Source organism: Protopterus annectens, chromosome 3.part1 (assembly GCF_019279795.1).
Source record: "Protopterus annectens isolate FY-2018-M chromosome 3.part1, PAN1.0, whole genome shotgun sequence".
Classification (NCBI taxonomy): domain Eukaryota; kingdom Metazoa; phylum Chordata; order Ceratodontiformes; family Protopteridae; genus Protopterus; species Protopterus annectens.
Window position 1 is genome coordinate 528,228,969 of NC_056732.1, and position 17,991 is coordinate 528,246,959.

Consider the following 17,991-nt stretch of genomic DNA (forward strand, 5'->3'; position numbering starts at 1 on the left):
ATCCCTCATTAGACCCATTATAGAATACAACGCCCTATTTGGTATGTACCTGTCAAGACATCTATAACAACTGGAAAGGCCGTAGAAATACCTCACTAAAAGAATCACAGGCCTAAAGCAGATGCTGTATGCTGACCGTCTAAAAAAAATCCAGCTATACTCTGTCACATATCGTCTACTCAGAGGTGATCTCTGCTTAACATACAAGGCCATGTCAAACCCAGAGCTGTTGGATATGCTACACTTAAAGAAATCCCAATTTCTCAGAGCCACATGCTTCAAGGATCTAAACCTTGTCATCACAATGAACAAAACATGCTGGAGGGATAGGTTCCTGACCCAGGGACTCCCCAGACTCTGGAATAGACTGCCCATGCATGTCAAGCAGAGCGCATCTTTGGCCCTCTTCAAAAGGAACCTTGACGTTTGGATGGGAGATAGGAAATTCACCCCAGGGATCACGTCAGTTGCCCTGTTAGACAGGGGTCCAGGGAAGTAAATATTGTGGGAAGATATAGCCAGACAATTGTTATGGCTAGGCTTGTATAGGCCCTAGGGCCGATAGCCTAGTACCAACCTATGAACCTATGAACTGAAATGTTTATCTCAGAAATATTTGTGTTAGTGTGGAAGCACTGCAATATATTAATGTAATGCAGAACAAGAATATTTACTTTAAAATGGAAATAAAAACCTGACAGTTTTGTACATAATGTCAGAGATACTAGTATATAGCACAAACATTTGTAGCAGAACATATTTCTTCAAGATGGTAATAAACAGTATAAAACTGGAAATTAAAATTTACAGTTGTACCCATAGATTTAGAGAAGCCACTGCATTTCTGCAAGGAAAATAACATGCATGAAAGTTTTTTTAAATTATTAACAAATATGCAGGAACCAGAAGAGCAGGACTAAGTTGTAACAAACAGATTAGCAGTCATGCAGTCATCTGTGGACAAACTGATAGGTTTAAGTTCCAAAGATTGCACCAGTAGAAAGGATGTTCATTGTTTATAGGTTCATAGGAGTTTACAAGGCTAACGGCTTAAGGTCCTTACAAGCCTGTCAATATAACCCAATTTTACTCAATATATGGTCCCTAGAGGCGAAAGGATGGCATGGATCTTTGCCTGTGCATTGAGTGTCTTAAAGATTGCCCATGTCCATAAAGGACATCATCTACATTTGAATAATTTCCATTTTTTATGAAAATATATGTGCATCATAAAGATTACAGATAAAGCAATGCATAACAAAATATTACATTGTCTTGCATATTTTGACTGTTTAGTTAATTTTATATATGCCATTAGATTCAGAGGTTCATACTAAGTAGACGGACAATTAAGAGGCTTAGCCACCTCACCCTTGTAACAGTAAACTTCATCAGCAGATCATTAGCATTAATGTCAGGCATGAATTTATAGATACCCAATCCAGTCAGTGACGTTTGCTTTAAAGGTTTTTAGAGAGGTATTCTGCTTGCTGTGCAGAAGCAATATATTGTAAAGGTGGAAGATGCATGGTGTAAGAAACCTATCAGGTCAACAGTTTTATTTTTGCTTTCCCCCAATATCTTGCCCAGTGGCTTTTTATCTTCACTCAATTTGCCCATTCCTTCTGGTGGAATTGGAGTATGGTATTCCTGGTCTAGGTAGGAGCCCATTTGCTAATGGCTGGTAATTCTCTGCAGCTCTTTGTTCATCAGTGAGAGTCAGGTGGTAAGGAGCAGGCAGGCCTGCTGTTCTAGAGGTGTAGCCTAACTTCTTCCCTTAGGGGCACCCAGTAACCCCCTTTTCCCTCAGATGGCTTCTCCAAGCACACAAATTCTGCCTCTTTAGGGGAAGAGTGCCTCCACATGTTAATTTCCCCTCAGCTACATGGTGCAGATGCAGTTTAGCAGCACAGGATAGGCCAGCTTGGAACTCCATGGTGTGAACACCTAGTACTTTCAATAGGTGTTTGCTAGCAGGTATATTTGACACCCTTGGAGTCTGAATTAGTTGAGCTTTTTGATGTGTGAAAATGAAGCAGTTTGGAAAGTAAGGGTCTTTCATACCACAAAATGGTAGACAAAGATCATCCCTGACACACCTGTAAGAGACTGTGTAGAGAGATGGACAGTTTATTCTGTTTGGATGACTTTAGTGGCTTAAATCAGAGATTTCTTGTAGTTAGGAAACCTTGGGACCTTTTAGGTCATACAAAATGCTTAGTAGGGTACTTTTCAATGGGTTCAGAGGCATCCTCATAGCTAGAACAGATGCCATGACAGATAAGCTGTGCAAGGCAGAAGGACTTCCTATCTGCTACTGACATGGTAGTTGAATGAGTTTATTGTCAATTTAAGTACATAGGTCTCTACCATTGTGAGTACATGGATTTCTAACAATGTGAGCACCTAGATCTCTAAAAATGGGGTCTGTTTGAACAGAATGCGAGTGATTAATAAGAAGACAAGATGTCATAAGAGAAAGAGATATGACAAGAAGAGATATGCATCTTACCAAAGTACACTAGTTAGCATTTAGGGAAAGCCCATTATTAATGCATGAGGTATAAGTCTGATCTAGGTCTTGTCAGATAATTTGGCAGTAATGAAGCAACGGTTTGCTACAGTTTAAAAATACATTTTTTTAACTAAAACATGAGTACTGTAGCTCTTTGTGCAGGCAAGTGTGAACTGCAGCAACTGTTTGCTACAGTTTAAAAGAAATTATTATTTTTTTAATAAAATATGTTGAAAGAGGGTCAGGGGCAGGGCACAGAAATGGGACCTGAATGGCTGGGGCAGGAGCGATGGGTGTGTGTCATGCGTCTGCCCACTTGGTTAATGTGCCAGTTGAAGGAACAACCATTTTTTTCCCTCTTCAATGGAAGAGCTGCGAGGGGACATAGATCTAACTGTAATAAACCAATCACTTACATTGTAGCAATAAGTTTATGGGGTATGACACTGATTCATATTACTAGCCCAGGGTGCTTGTTGAACCAGTTACGCTTCTGGAATTTGGGTATCACAGTGAGTTGACAACAGCATCCAATTTACAGTCAGCTGCAAACTTGGTTATTTCTGGACCTTGGATGGTCAATTTACCTCTGAAAAGTATGTCTAAACAATAGCAGTTCCAGGGCTGAAACCTAAGTGATGCCACTAATAATATTTCTACAACCAGATGAAGTACTCCTGTTTGGACACTTTGATTACAGCTTGTAACCCAATTAGGTATTCAGCAGACAACATAAGAGTTAACACTGAGACCAGAGAGTTTGCTAATGATGCCTTCAAGAGGGATGGTGTTAAAAACTTTAAAAGGTGGAAGTTGGCAGCATGGACAGTCTGGCTTTCATCTAAAAGTTCAGTGACCTTGTCTACTTTGGCCAATCTCTGCAGGTAAAACCTGCTTGTTTGATATTGCCTTTGACAACGTGAAATGAGTTGCCTTTATCTTTGGATATAACTTATTTTATAGTATTTATTATTTTTATGTACTTTTTATGCTTTTTATCTGTTATTTTATTCATGTCTGTTTTAACTGTTTATTTTCTCAATGATGCAAGTGATGTTTTGTGATAAAACACCTTAATAAAGTTGAAGTTGTAAGAAAAAATGTGCCATTTGAGTATGAATGATCTACACTTAATTTATTGGGGTGAAAGGCCTGGAAGTTGCCTATGTCATTGGTATTAGTTCTGCAGTAATGCATTCCACAGCTTTACAGATAATGCTAGAGACTTTTAGACCCACAGTTACTGAAGCCTGTTGTGGAGATGGACACCAATGCACTGTTCTGTAAATTTCAGGTACATATTCTAGGTAGAGAGACTAAGGTTAAGTAGATTTAGGATGGTATGAGCTATGTGGTTTTCATACCACCATGCAGCTAGCCTGGAATATTGTCAAGAACCATAGTGTTCGTGATTTTAGTTTTGGAAAGAGCAGAAGCCACTTGACTAAGGATGGTAACAAGTGGTGCAATCAATGGGGAAATCATGGAGGAAATGTAATGTGTGAAAGATGTGCAGTTGGTCTAACGCTTACAGCGAGGGCCTCAGCTATAATTTCTGGGTTGGAGTGGAATACATCACTGGAAATAGGTTTGGAATAATTCTGGATTTTACTTCTAAATTTCCTAATGCAGGAGAAGAAGGATAGAATAATGAATGAGTTTGGAGGAATATACCAATTGTGCTTGTCTGGGATATATTTAAGTAGTAATAATTTGACTTTAGAATCATTCCAAAAAACTTTGGGGCTTTTAATGCTGGGGAGCTTAATACTGAGGGTGAAGGCCACAGCTAGGTGATCAGAGTTTACTAGGAAGGTAGATATATGTGGGGTGGAAGAGGAAAGGGAACAGTTTGTAAAGGCAAGATCAAGGAGGCTAACACCTCTGCTGGGGGCAAGGAAAATTTGCACTAGGTAGTTAGTGTTCACAAAATCAAGGAATGTCTGGGTATACTTAGAGGAGGTTGTATAACCTTTCGAGATGATAACAGGGAAATTAAAATCTCCTATGAAAATGGTGTGAGTTGATGGGTGGCTTATCAAGTCAATTCACCTAACTCAAAGGTTTTGTAGGGGGCATGTAGTTAGCAATAATGTGGTAGGTAGCTTTGGTGAGATATATTAAGATCTCCAAAATTTCTACATTGGATTCATGCAACGTATGCTGTGAGACAGTTGGGTTCCAGGGAAGTAAATACTGTGGGAAGAAATAGCCTGGGAATTGTTATGGCTAGGCTTGCATAGACCCTAGGGATGATAGCTTAGTACCAACCTATGAGCCTATAAATATGGATGGACCCCCACAGTTTCCAGTGGTACTACGGGAGTTGTAATTCCAGTAAGTTAATACTCTTTACTCACTGTTTTCCCTTCAACCCCCCCCCCCCAATTTAATCTCTACTTCAGAATACGGATTGTTGATGCTTATATTGGAGTTATCACCTAACATACAAAGAATACAGATAGGGGAAAATGCAGTTTTCAGATTTACACTGCTAGCTGACTCAAACACTTAACAGTGTAACCTCATGCAGGGTTTAAAGTGGCTCTCTGTTATGAGATGGTCTACTTTTCTGTTGATCTTGCGTCTTCTTCTTCAAACATTAAAAGAACAGTCCTACTCTTTGAGAAGTTCTCAGGATGACACTGTCACCCTGACCCATCAGAGCATCATAACTATTAAAACTATAATAGAAGGAAAAGCATTCTCTAAATGGGGACCTGGCACACGGAACCAACTTCCAATGAAAATCACATTATTATTAATACTAACAGAGTTCAAAAAAGCATCGCAAAATCAAATAAATCAGGAAGCCATGTGCAACTGATTAAGAAATAGTGGCTAACTGCTTACCACCTAAACCAAAGTGTTGTAAGGGGGTCTATATCACTTTGTTGAATTGCAGATCATCGAACCACCATTCATCAAACCCCTATTTATCGAAGCTGCTAATCGTCGACGGAGTTTTCAGTGAAAGTTTTCCTAGGGCAAACCAGCGGTTGGCCACCATCTGGAATTTGTCCTTTTCCCCACTGTAGTGCAATCTTGGAATTGGTTGGGGCGAAACCCCCTACCATCGGTAGGTGTTAAATTTTATTATTTCAAAGCGCCCTCCAAATCTGTCCTTTTACTGTAGTTTGAAAAGAACTGTAGTTGAACTCTGTTGTACGTTCCACACATTAACTACTCTAAGACCTTGTGATTTCCTCTGCGTTCTTCTGGCGACGTGGCGAGGCTCAAATAGTCCTTTACTACACCGCCTACTGTAAAACACAACAACTTTAAACCGAACTGCATTTGGTTTTGTCTGCTGGTCGTATCCCCAGGCTTACAGGTAACTTATCTGGCTCTAAGAACCTTAATTGTGGGAGGGGGGTGTGTTTTTGGAGGGTTTGTGAACAGCATTGTGTTGTTGTTTCTGTTCTGCTGTTAGTGTTTTGGCTTGTCAGCTATAGTTAACAAAATACATTCTGTCTTGCACTGTAGTGTTTTACTCTGTATTTTGCTACTACTAGATTTCGTGGTGGTGTGTCTGCTTGCCATCTGTGTAGTGAATGATCTGACCTACATTCACTGTGCTGTACCTTGCTCAGAACTAACTATTACTTGTTGCTAGTGCTGTATGTCGTGTGAAACACTGTGACAAAGTGATACTTGAAAAGGTCTCACAAAATGCTATTTGATGTGGTGCTGTCTGTAATTGCACTGTATTGTATTGTTTCTATCACTTCTAGACTGTATGAAGAGCTTAGCTAAAACTAAAGTTCTTATTTTTTACCTTTTTCCACCTTCCTTAATTCTATCTCCTAAAACTTCAGCGACTACTTCAAACAGAACCCATACCAAAAAAAAAAACAAAACCTCCAAATCAACATTTAAAACCACAGCACCCATTACCAAATTCTACACCTAGTCTCATCCCTCTCCCACTACCCTTTTTCTATCTCCATCATGGCCAAATACATTCTCACTTCTACCCCTAATAACTTTTTGTATTTCACCACCACTTACCACTTATTCCTAACAGCATTTGAAAACCAAACTCTTCACCAACTCCCTTCCCTGCAATCACAATGTCAATTCCATCTAATTTCACATCACATTTCCATTCCACCCTCACTATACCAGGACAAATTTGTATCCCAATTAGTCAACACTACACTTCATTTAACCTAAAAATCCCATTAACAAAAGCTAACCTAAAATCTATTAAAAATTGTATAAGATTATTAAATGTATAAAAAATATGTATAACATTGACGGCTAATTCCCAGACTCTCATTCAAATACAGACCCCCACCCCAGACTCACCTCCCAATATTATTACCCAAAAACCCAAGAACTGATCTCCTTCCTATAAGCTACGCCAACATAAGTTTAACAAAACTTCCGCCATTATAGCTACTCATTCCACCCTAATCTGCTCAGATGTCTCTGATATGTATCCAGCTAGACTAGCCCGGTTAACAAATGTAAAATAAATAAATAAATAAATAAAATTATTTTGTTCATGGTCACTAGGGTGGCCTATCATTGGTTTACCTTAGGAAAACATTTGCTAAAAATTCCATTCAGCGATTAGCGACTTCTATAAATAGGGGTTCGACAAATGTCAGTTCGATGATCTGCCATTCGACAAAGTGAGATAGACCCATTGTAAGGGCGAGCTTCTAAATGCTGTGCTTACCCATATTATTAACTGAAAGTTTTCTCTTTTTAAGATGTACAGTTGTCTAAAACTGTACTTGCAAAGCAATCACTACCACTTTATGTGTATAAATACACATGTTGTTGTAGAACACTCTTGACTCTTTATCTCCTATGTGGCACAACTCATAAGTAAGGGCATGGCATCCAGATCAAAGGATGTTATAATTCCATTATACTCAGCTCTCATCAGACCGATAACTGAGTAAAATGCACCCTTTTGCATGTACCTCACTAGACATCTGCAACAGCTGGAGCAACCCCAGGGTTTCTCACCAGGAATATACAGGGTATAAAAAATAAGCTCTATGTAGAAAAATTGAAAGCCCTATCACTGTATTCTTTGCCCTGCAGACTACTAAGGGGTGATCTCTGTCTGGCCTACAGTGCAGTCTCCAGTCCAGCTCTGATGGATAAAGTTATGCGATTCATAAAGCAAACGGTATGAGGGTCACTTGTTTCAGGGATCTTTATATAGTCTCTGACATAAATAAATCATGTTAGTGAGATAGATACATCTCTCTGAGACTACCCCTTCTTTGTAATAATCTTCCCATTCATGTGAAGCAAAGCCCTTCCTTGTACCTCTTCAAGCGCAACCTATATCAATGGATGGGTAATCATAAATTTATTCCTAGGGTGGCACTTATGTCCCTCATGGATAGAGGCAGTTGGTATTAGACACCATAACATAGGCTCATAAGTCTATGAACTTCATTCATCTAGCTATTGAAAATTGTGAAACTCAGGTTAAATATGGCTAGACTTGTAAGGGTTGTTGGACTGTTAGCCTAGTAATTTCCTATGAACCAATGAACCTATGAATCTGTAATATAACTCATGTATTCTCATAAGCCTGTATCTTTATTGACATAATTTGCTCTCTAAGCCCAAGTTGTAGCTGAAAAGGGTCAATGGGCCAGCTGATTCACCTTGTCAAAAAAAATAGTAAATAAATAAATAAATAAACAGATAAATACATAAATAAAATCTTGCTTAACTACTTTTATCTGATTCCATAAAATAATTTCTTTATTAAAACATTCTGTTTCCAATTCCACTATCCATTTTCTGCTCTGCTTTTCATGTTATTTTATTTTCCTAAACCATTTTGAATTTGGGGAACAAACCAATACAAACAAACAAATATGAAGCCAAGCAGTGCTGTTTTAAAATATTATTGGAATCCAACACATAATGGATGGCATCAGGAAATTGCTTAGGTTAGAGATCTACGGTAGCATTCCATGAGATCAGCTTTACTAAAGGGCAAAAGATAGGCAGAATGAACCCATCATTTGGAATTTTTACCACAGAAAATATTAGCCTTGCTTTATAAAAAAATGGTGCAGACTTGTACACATTTTCAAATCATAGAACACAGAGTATTACATTCTTTTCTTAAAAGGCTACAGCCCCTGAAATATGAAACGCTAAAAGCAGTGACGAAGCAGAGTCTTGCTGTTTTACACATTTCTGTGTTTAGTACTGGCCTCTTCCAGTGGTTAACTTTAACAGGGACTCTTGTACAGCCTGTAATGATGCCCTATCTGTGCAGCTTTGCAGGTCTTTAAGAGAAAAATATGGATACAAGTGGCTGAGATGTGCTCATGTGCTTTATGTATATCTCTGGCCAAGAACAAATTCACGGTTACACTGCTGGTTTCAGACCTCAGTTTAAAAAATGCACATGAAAATTCACTGCAATGTTATAGTAAAAGATATAAACATAACCTTTACTACTTGTAGACTGAAATTAACAACCACTCTGCAAGTACTCATGTTAAGAGAAAATGACTGAGATTTAGGAGTTGTTAAATCACTCTAATTCTGGGCTATTTCATTCAGTGGGTGTGTTTTCTCTCTTCATTTGCACACCACGTTCTCTGCTGTGATTGCAGATAAAAACTATAATCGCAGAGAGGATAATGACAATGTTGTGCTGAAGGAATGACACATTGTTGCACTGTTTGTGCTTCTGTTGGTCAAGAGAAGGTAGTGAAAGTATTGTGATGCACCCAGAATTCACACATGCTACTACCTTGAGACCCACCTAGAGGTACCCCTACATTTGTGTTTACTTGTGTGTGTGTGTGTGTGTGTGTGTGTGTGTGTGTGGCTGCTTTATCTTTGCAGAGACATGCACAGAACTGTTGCTATTTCTGAGAAGGTCTTCTAAGATGATATAATATCTGCACCACAGACCTTATGTAGCAAGATTACTGGAACTCAGTCTCTTCACCCTGAACATAAGAAGCACAATGTAACAAAAGGTCAGCTAGCACACAAAAGCCGAAGTTGGAAAAAAGCAAACTAAACAAAGAAAAACCCAACAGGGCTGCCACAACTATACGCATAAATTTATTAAAAGCACACGAGTAAAAATGAAGGATAAGCGCTATTGGAGATGCACTCAGTGTTTATGATCTGAAGAAGCGTTAAATACGTGAAAGTGGTTATCATTTCTTTTTACTCATGTATTTTTAGTAAATTTATGCTTATAGTTGTGGGAGCCCTATTTTTTTTTCATTTGCCAAACATATTGCAAAAATATTTAGACATAATGGCTGACATCAATTTAAAGTGTGACTAGTGTGCATGTATCAAAGTCATTAAAGCATATTCTTTATCCCATCTAATTCTAAAAGACATGTTTAGTTAGGGGGATCACTGTATCATTTTAAACATTAGTGCAGAACCATAGCTGGCTCAACCAAACAATGTCCTCTGCCAGTACCATGAAATAGTATCCCAAACCCTCAGCTCTTCAGGTGAGCAGCAAAAAAAAAAAAAAAAAACTGCCTTTCCTTATACTGGCACACCAATCAGATGGCCAGATGTATGACATTCCCTGTTCCTCCTGTCCCAGCCATTCAGGTCCCATTTCTCTGCCTTGCGCCTGACCCTCCTTTTTCACTTTATAGATAAAAAAAAAAGTCTTTTCACTTTTAAACTGTAGCAAACTGCTTTATGCTATGCACAAATTACATGCAACAATGTAATAAGCAGTTGCTACAATCAGTTTCGACCACACATGGAGTGGTCCAGCACTCAGATTTGACCACAAATTCATTACTGGCTTTTAAAAGTTGGTATTGCACTAAAGAGCAACCGGAATGATGGATGGCCGATTGCACCCTCCCAACACTTTGTGCCCAGGGCAGTTGCCCCTCTCACCCCATGTTAGCTATGCTGCTGCCTCAATGATCCAACCCATTATTGAATACAATACTATATTTTGTGGCCTTTTTATAACCCTTCTGAACCAACCTAAGAAGTACAATGACTCCTTACTAGTCAACTCAAAGAGTTTGAAAACTAGAAGTATTCAAAAATGCTTGTACCAGCTCTCTGGTATATTGGACTAAAGTCCTGAGTATGATCCAGATAACCGAACTTTCAACAGTGGCTTAGGCACTGGAAGAGTTGGACAGGGGAGGGTAGGAGGGACTTGTCAACACTGGTTCACTCACCCTGTGAGTGTACAAACAACAAACACACATGCACACACACACACACACACACACACACACACACACACACACACACACACACACACACACACACACGAAAACTCTACATGAAGTTATAGCAATCAAGTTTCTTCAAAGCTAGTAGGGTATAAGCTTGACAAATGGACTGAAAAGTTAAACAGTACTGATTTAAGAAATACAAAGGTGCTGTTTGCTTGACATGAAAAAGTGTAGCTCTCCTAAAACACTCAAATACACAAATATAGTTACTAAAAGGACAATGTATGGATCAAACATTTTTTTCTTTTTTTGTTGGAAAGAGTTTCTCCAATGCCTGGCAACCACTGAGCCTCGCCCATCAGACTCAAGCCTATTCATTCTCCAGTGGTGGACATCTGCTCTGATCCACTTTGTCCAGAGCAGTCCCAAGGGGATGTCATTCAGGTGGCCATGAGAGTTGCTTGTGCTTTCAATGGCATCCTGGCTATGGGGATGTTTCTATATTAGCCTAACTTCCACTCTTGTGTCGTGTGTCACTCGTATCACTGTTGGGGCCACTGTGCCTTCCCCTCTCACAAGTGCATGACTTATGTACCTGCTGAAGAAGAAGACTAATGCCTGTGTATGACTTGATGCACCACACTCTCACTCACCAGGTTGCAAACTCTACCTTTTCCTCTGAACGATTGCTACAGCACAAGGTTAGCCCCACCCATTCCCCAGAATGGCCATGCCCAGCCTCCCTGCCAGCTCTGTCAAGCACCTGAGCCAATCATCAAACTTGGGTCTCCTGGGATATAGTCAGGGGTTTATCCCTGTATACTACTTGAGAAGACTGCAGATTAAATAAAAATCTCAATGCCCAACAAAACATTTGGCTGTAGTAGTTAACAGAACAGCATGGTGGTATGATGTAGGGTTCAATCCTGACTTCTTGTCACTGTCTTTGTGGCATTTGTGTGTCCTCCTCCATGTCTGCATGGGTTTTGTCTCATCCTTTAAAAAATGCTGCTTGACTGGTTACACTAAATTGACCTTATATACTGTATTCTCCCTTGCCTTTGTGGCCCAGGTTGTGGCTGAAAAGGGTGTAGGGACTATCACTATCCTTTAGTTCAAAAGCCACTGCTCTTCACAAGTGTAATACCTACAGCCACACATGCTAAGACATTTCAGAACAGTTTATTTAATATTCTGTTCAGGAGAAGCTCACAACAGATTCATAGGTTAATAAGTAAATACTAGGCAATCAGTCTGAAGATAATTTCATGCCTAATACAAAAAGCCAATTCAAAAGCTCCCCATAGCCACAAGGAAGGCAAGACAAGATAGACTGGGAGAGAATTTGAGGCTGTCATCCATCTATCTAGGTTTACCATGATGGTGGCAAGGGCTCTACTGTGCTTGACATATAATAGAAGTTTGTTCCAGAGGTGAAGGTTATGCTGGGATGTAAATCCATCACATCAATGTGTCTTATTTATTGTTGTTGAAGGTTTATTTTCTGTACCAAATATTTGATGCACCAATAGTTCTGTGAAGGAATAGAAGGTCAAACAGAGTTGGAGCTTTCATGACTGGAAAGGCTAGACACAGATCTCCATGGAGGAGTCTGTAAGAGACTGAGTACAGAGAAGGGGCTCACAGTCTTTTCTGATAGCTAAGATTTTTAAGACCACTGATCCATTTAGTTATGAATCTCTGGGATCTCTCAGTTTGTGATATATGCAGAAGAATACATGTCAAAAGGTTCATTGTATTCAATAATGGGTCTGATAAGATATGAGTAAAGTGGAATTAAGACTTATTTGTATCTAGTGGAAATGCCTTTGGAAATTGGATTGACCACACAAAAGACTTTCTGAATTACTGTGGAAAAATGATTGTAAAATAATAAGGAACTATCAGCAATAGTGCCTAGATCATTTACAACAGTGACTGCTTGGAGGGGTGCATCTCCTATATGGTAAGTGAACCTGCTTTGTTTACCAAATGAAGCGTGCTACACTTTTTACATTTAATTTGAGACCATTGTCCTTCTAACCCATGTGGGAGCAATTGTGAATCAGCTGAAGATAAAATAACAACACCCAATTTACAGTTGCCTGCAAACATAGTTAACCATAGGCCAGGAGTGCTGGCATAGTGAGATCAGAGAATTATATGCCAAGTGGGAGAGGGCCCAAAACTGAGCCATCTGGTACACCACTGGTAACGTTTTTCCTTTTAGAAGTGGCACCTGCAACTCTAAAAACATTGGTTCTCTCAGACAACCAGTTAGACATCTGCATCACAATATAAGGATTTATATTATATTATATTATTATTATATTATTATATCATTATAGATAACTCTGTGGCTAGAGTCTCAATTTATAACTGTTAGTTTTAGTTACTTAGTATCTTATGTACCTTTAATGTGTTCTGCATGGAGCTTTTCTCCTCGGGCCTCCACTGACATACCCGGATAACAAATGTCAAAATAAAATAAAAAGAAAATAAATAAATATTCAGATTTACAAGTCTATAAATAATGTCTGTATGTGGAAAAGAGTCAAAGGCCTTGTCCTAGAAGTCACAGCACTGGTCTGTGTTATCTAACACTGTTAACAATATACCCCAAAGGGATGAAGTCACCTGAAGAAAATTTCTGGTGGCTTCCCTGGTACGAAATACTGAATCTGCGTTATTATGAAGGACTTTGATATCTAACTATATCCTTCTTGCTCTAAATATATTTAATTGGCTGTTGGTTGACAAAAGGTCACCTAAACATATTTCTACCAAATGCTGCACCCACAAAAAATACATTTTTTAAAAATGTCTGGTTTGTCATTGTTGCTCTCACTTCCTTCTGGGTTTGAGTCTCACAAGGGATAATTGGCTAGGGTTAAAATGGCTCACAAAGGCAGTTAGCTTAGTACTAATCTATGAACCTATGAACCTTAGATGACAGTCTTCTACTGGGTACACTTGTGAATGTATTTCCTTTCTAACAGTCTGCTGTATCGTGGAAATTTGAAGGTATCATAATTATCTATTCACTTTGTTTTAGGATCATATTTACTGGTATCTCTAGCTCTCTTTCTTTCTGTCAATCTGGGAAATGGTCATTCTTTCAAAAAGGCTCCATCAGATCAACACAGTGAAATAAATATAATCTCTTTCTACAATCAGAGTGTTAGGTCAGAAAGGGGTGATGGAAGAGGACTGCTTGTACTTCAGCATTCCTAAATGCTTTATCCCTTGCACTGGTCCCCTCAAATTATCTATGGTATGATCCCAGGTATTTTCATTAGGGGTAATATATAATTATCAACTACAGGATGGGTAAGATCAGTATCTAACCAAATGGGATAGGTTATTTTGAACTTGAAAAGGAAAACTGGCTAGGCTTACAATGGCCTGAAGGGCAGTTAACTTTGCACTTACCTATGAACCTATAAGCAGCTAATTTAACACAGTACTATTTAATAGGTTAGTGAACACATTTATTTAGCTGAAGAAATAATTATAGTCTAAGAGCAAATGTAAGTTAGTGCTTAAAAAATGTTACACAGAGGGTTGTAGTAAACTGAGTTTTCAAAGGTGAAAGGTTGGCAACTAGAGGAGTAACACAGGAGCCAGTTCTGAAGGGACAGTATTTTTTTAGTTTTTATAGCGAAGAAGCCTGAAATGTTTGCTTAATGTCTTTTTAGCTGTTGACATACTTATATGACAGTGTTATGTAAAATAAATTGAAAAAAAAATAGAAAGAGATGGCAAGATTGCTAAGCTAGGCCAAAACAGGAAACTGGCAATTCAGTGGAAAATAAAATAAAATAAACTAAAGTAATTCATTTATAATGCAAAAGCCCAGGGAAGGAGTACACCGTTTGTTAAGAAGAGGAAAGGAAACTGAAATAATCTTATGGGTTGTCCAGTGTCTTAACAGGCAGTGTTAGAAGGCTTGTCCATAGCAATTGTGAGGCCAAATTTGGATCATTTTTGTGGATCCCTCCATGCAGGGTATTTTAGATTCAGTATCAAGAATAAATGCTATTACTGTAAATTAAAAACAAAACAATGTGTTTATTTATTAGCTTGTAGTATGTCATAAGAAAACAAAAGTAGACTATTGGACTCATGGATTACCCACCTAGTTGTAACATTTCCTGTTTGATAGGTCTTTCCTGCATGGTGCTTTATTAGATGCCTTCACCTTGGCTTACTAGTAAACACTTCATCACCTGCCCCTTCCACACACAATTCTCTCTCTTCTCTCGTTTCTGTTTCTCTCCTTTCCCTTCTTCCCCACATTTGACTCACATTTTTACTTTCCTTCACATCCCATGCCCAGTTACATATTGCAAATACTTTAGGCTTTACATATTATTTTCTTCCCAGAAACATATTATATGATGCTATGACAGTGTACAGGTACTATTCTTACTGATTTTACTGTCTGAATTCTTGTATCTTGTAAACATTTATGAGTGTGTTCGTCTGTGCTATATATTATTGTGATACATGTCTCTGTATGCTTGCTCTTACATTAACACTGTTGCATTGATAATGAATAAAGTTTGTCTGTCTGGCTGTACTTCCACTGAGCTGAGTGTGAAAATGCTTTAGGTGGGTTAGTGCTCTACCTTGTTTGACAAACTGAATAAATAAAATAAAAATGCCTTTGTAAATTAACTACTCTGCACACTCCAGCATCTTTGGGAGGTGCAAGCAGACACCACTAAGCAGACTGTGCTGCTAGAACACTGGCTCATTTTGCATCATAAAACATGATAAAAATCTTCTGCTTCATCACAGTCCCCAGTGTTTGTCTCCCAAGCTCAACATCCTTGGATGCCAGGAAGTGCTGGACAAATGAATCAGTGGGACTATGTTTAATAGTTGTAGGAAGGCTGGGGGGGGGGGCAGAAAGAGCATGAACAAATTCTAACCTCTGTTATACATTCTCATCTCAAATTACTCCTTTTCCCTTTCACTGGCTTTCAATCATCTTCTGCATCTGCTCTGAATGGTTGGAGTCTCTTACCCAGTAAATTCTCATACCTTGTTACAGTCAATGTGTTTTCACAAACCCAGTAAAATGTTGAACTTCTTCAGAATGCTCTGCAATAATAATAATGATAATAATAATAATAATAATAATAATGATGATAATTGCAATAACAATAATTATGATAATGATCATAATAATAATAATAATAAAAATAATAATCTCAGGCTTCTGCTAAAGCTGAGACTATTGATCAAATCTGATCAGTTGACAGACATTTAACTACACCGTAAGGCTAGACTTAGTTTATGGCACTGATCACACACCACACCACTTATTTTTGAAGCTTTACTTTATTTATTTAATTATTATTTTGTAATAAACAAGTGGCTAATATATGCAGGTCTTTTCCAGCCATCCCACAGGCCTCAAGGACAACAGTAATGATCACACGCAGGGATAACTGAGAGTAATCAGTAAGCACCATGTTTTGGCAGGTGGGAAGAAATCAGAATGTCGTAAGGAAACCCACATGGATGTAGGGAGAACATGAAAAAATACAGAGTTTGCTCAGCTTTCTATAACACACTTCCCAAAAAACTCCTCCCCAATCCAGTCCAAACATTTTCTAGCATAACGTTTCTGGCAGACCCTTATTTTGTATACAGTTCTGAAGCTGTGATAACCCTACAGTACATTTGTGAGTCAAACGATTTCAGTTTCTATTATTTCCATTTTCATCAAAGTGAATTATTCCCCTGTCTACATCTGCCTTTCTCCACTCAGCACGCACATCATGTTTCATTTTTCTGGAATTATTTTGCTCCCACCTGTGACTGAAGTGAGCATTTATCTGCCATATTGTTGATATAGTAACATTGTGCCACATGTCTTAGTTAGTGATCAGATGTTACCTCTCATCACATTGCCTGTTTATTTTTGCCTGTTTATTTATTTGGCTGTTTCAGACTATGCCACAGTTATTTCTTGTAAATATATTCATTAGTAACTAATCACATGTGCCATGTTTGCAAGAGAAGCAAAAGAAAACAATATCAGTCTTCAAATTAATCCTGGTATTATCTTCTGAGACAGTAACTGGTTAGTCTGATAAGTGTTGGGATTGTAACACTGTTGATCAGTCAGCAGCAACAACTGGCTGTTATGAGAGTGTGAGAGGCTAATACTGTGAGCTATACAAGGTGTGTGAAGCTATGGTTACTAATAATACTGGACTACCCACTAGTACAATGCTTGATGGGAAATGTTGTCTTCTCTACTAATGATACTTGTACTACTACTACAGGACCTAGACAAGCAATAGGAAAATCCTTGGCATTTTGTTGTTGAGTATCTTATGCAGAGTCCTTGGTCACATAAGGCATAATGATCCTGTTATAGCCTAGTGTGGGGCTCTCTGAGGGAACAGGGCCCCACTGGGCCAAATGGTTCCAGTTGTCCTAAGGTTGGCCTTGACTGTGAGAATGCAGAAGAAAAACTGTTGAGTATTGGGATGTATAAGTGATGTTATCACTTGTAAAATAACTGTATTATTCTTCTTTATAAACAATTGGCAAAACTATTTTTAAAGTAATGTGTGCATTTCTGGAAATCTCAACAGCATAAAAACAGCAAGTATACAGATTGTCCAGAGGAGGGCAACATAATGGTGTCTACTGCACATCAGAAGCCCTACAGAAACTAAACCAAGTTTAGCATGTATAGCTTTGAGGGGGGTCTATAGCATATAAACACCATATGTTAACTTGGAATTTTGAATATAGAATAGTGAATTTTTTCCCAGGAAAAATTCGCTGTTCAACATACACCCAACACAAGCACACCAAAATAAATAAACCACACACATACATTTAACAAAACCCAACCCCACACTAAACCACACATACATTACTAACTATCCACTTATCTTAACCTGCTAACCCTAAGGTCTGTAACTATCGCACACATACCCTACAAATCTATACACAAACAAACTAATTAATACACACATGTACAGTTAACAAAACACAACCCTACACTACACCATACATACATTACTAACTATCCACTTACCTTCTAACCCTAAGGTCTGTAACTATATTTTGGGTTCACATTCAGCATTGTACTTCTTCGGAATTTTGATATAGACCCCTTTGAGGGAAGATGGAGTATGTGTGATGATAAAAGGATTTTTAAGAACCTTATGATAACAGAAATGTAGCCAGGTGCAGCAGTAAAAGGAACAATGTCGTTTGCCCATTTGGGTGGACAGGTCTCAGATCCAGTTTAAGCAATATTTT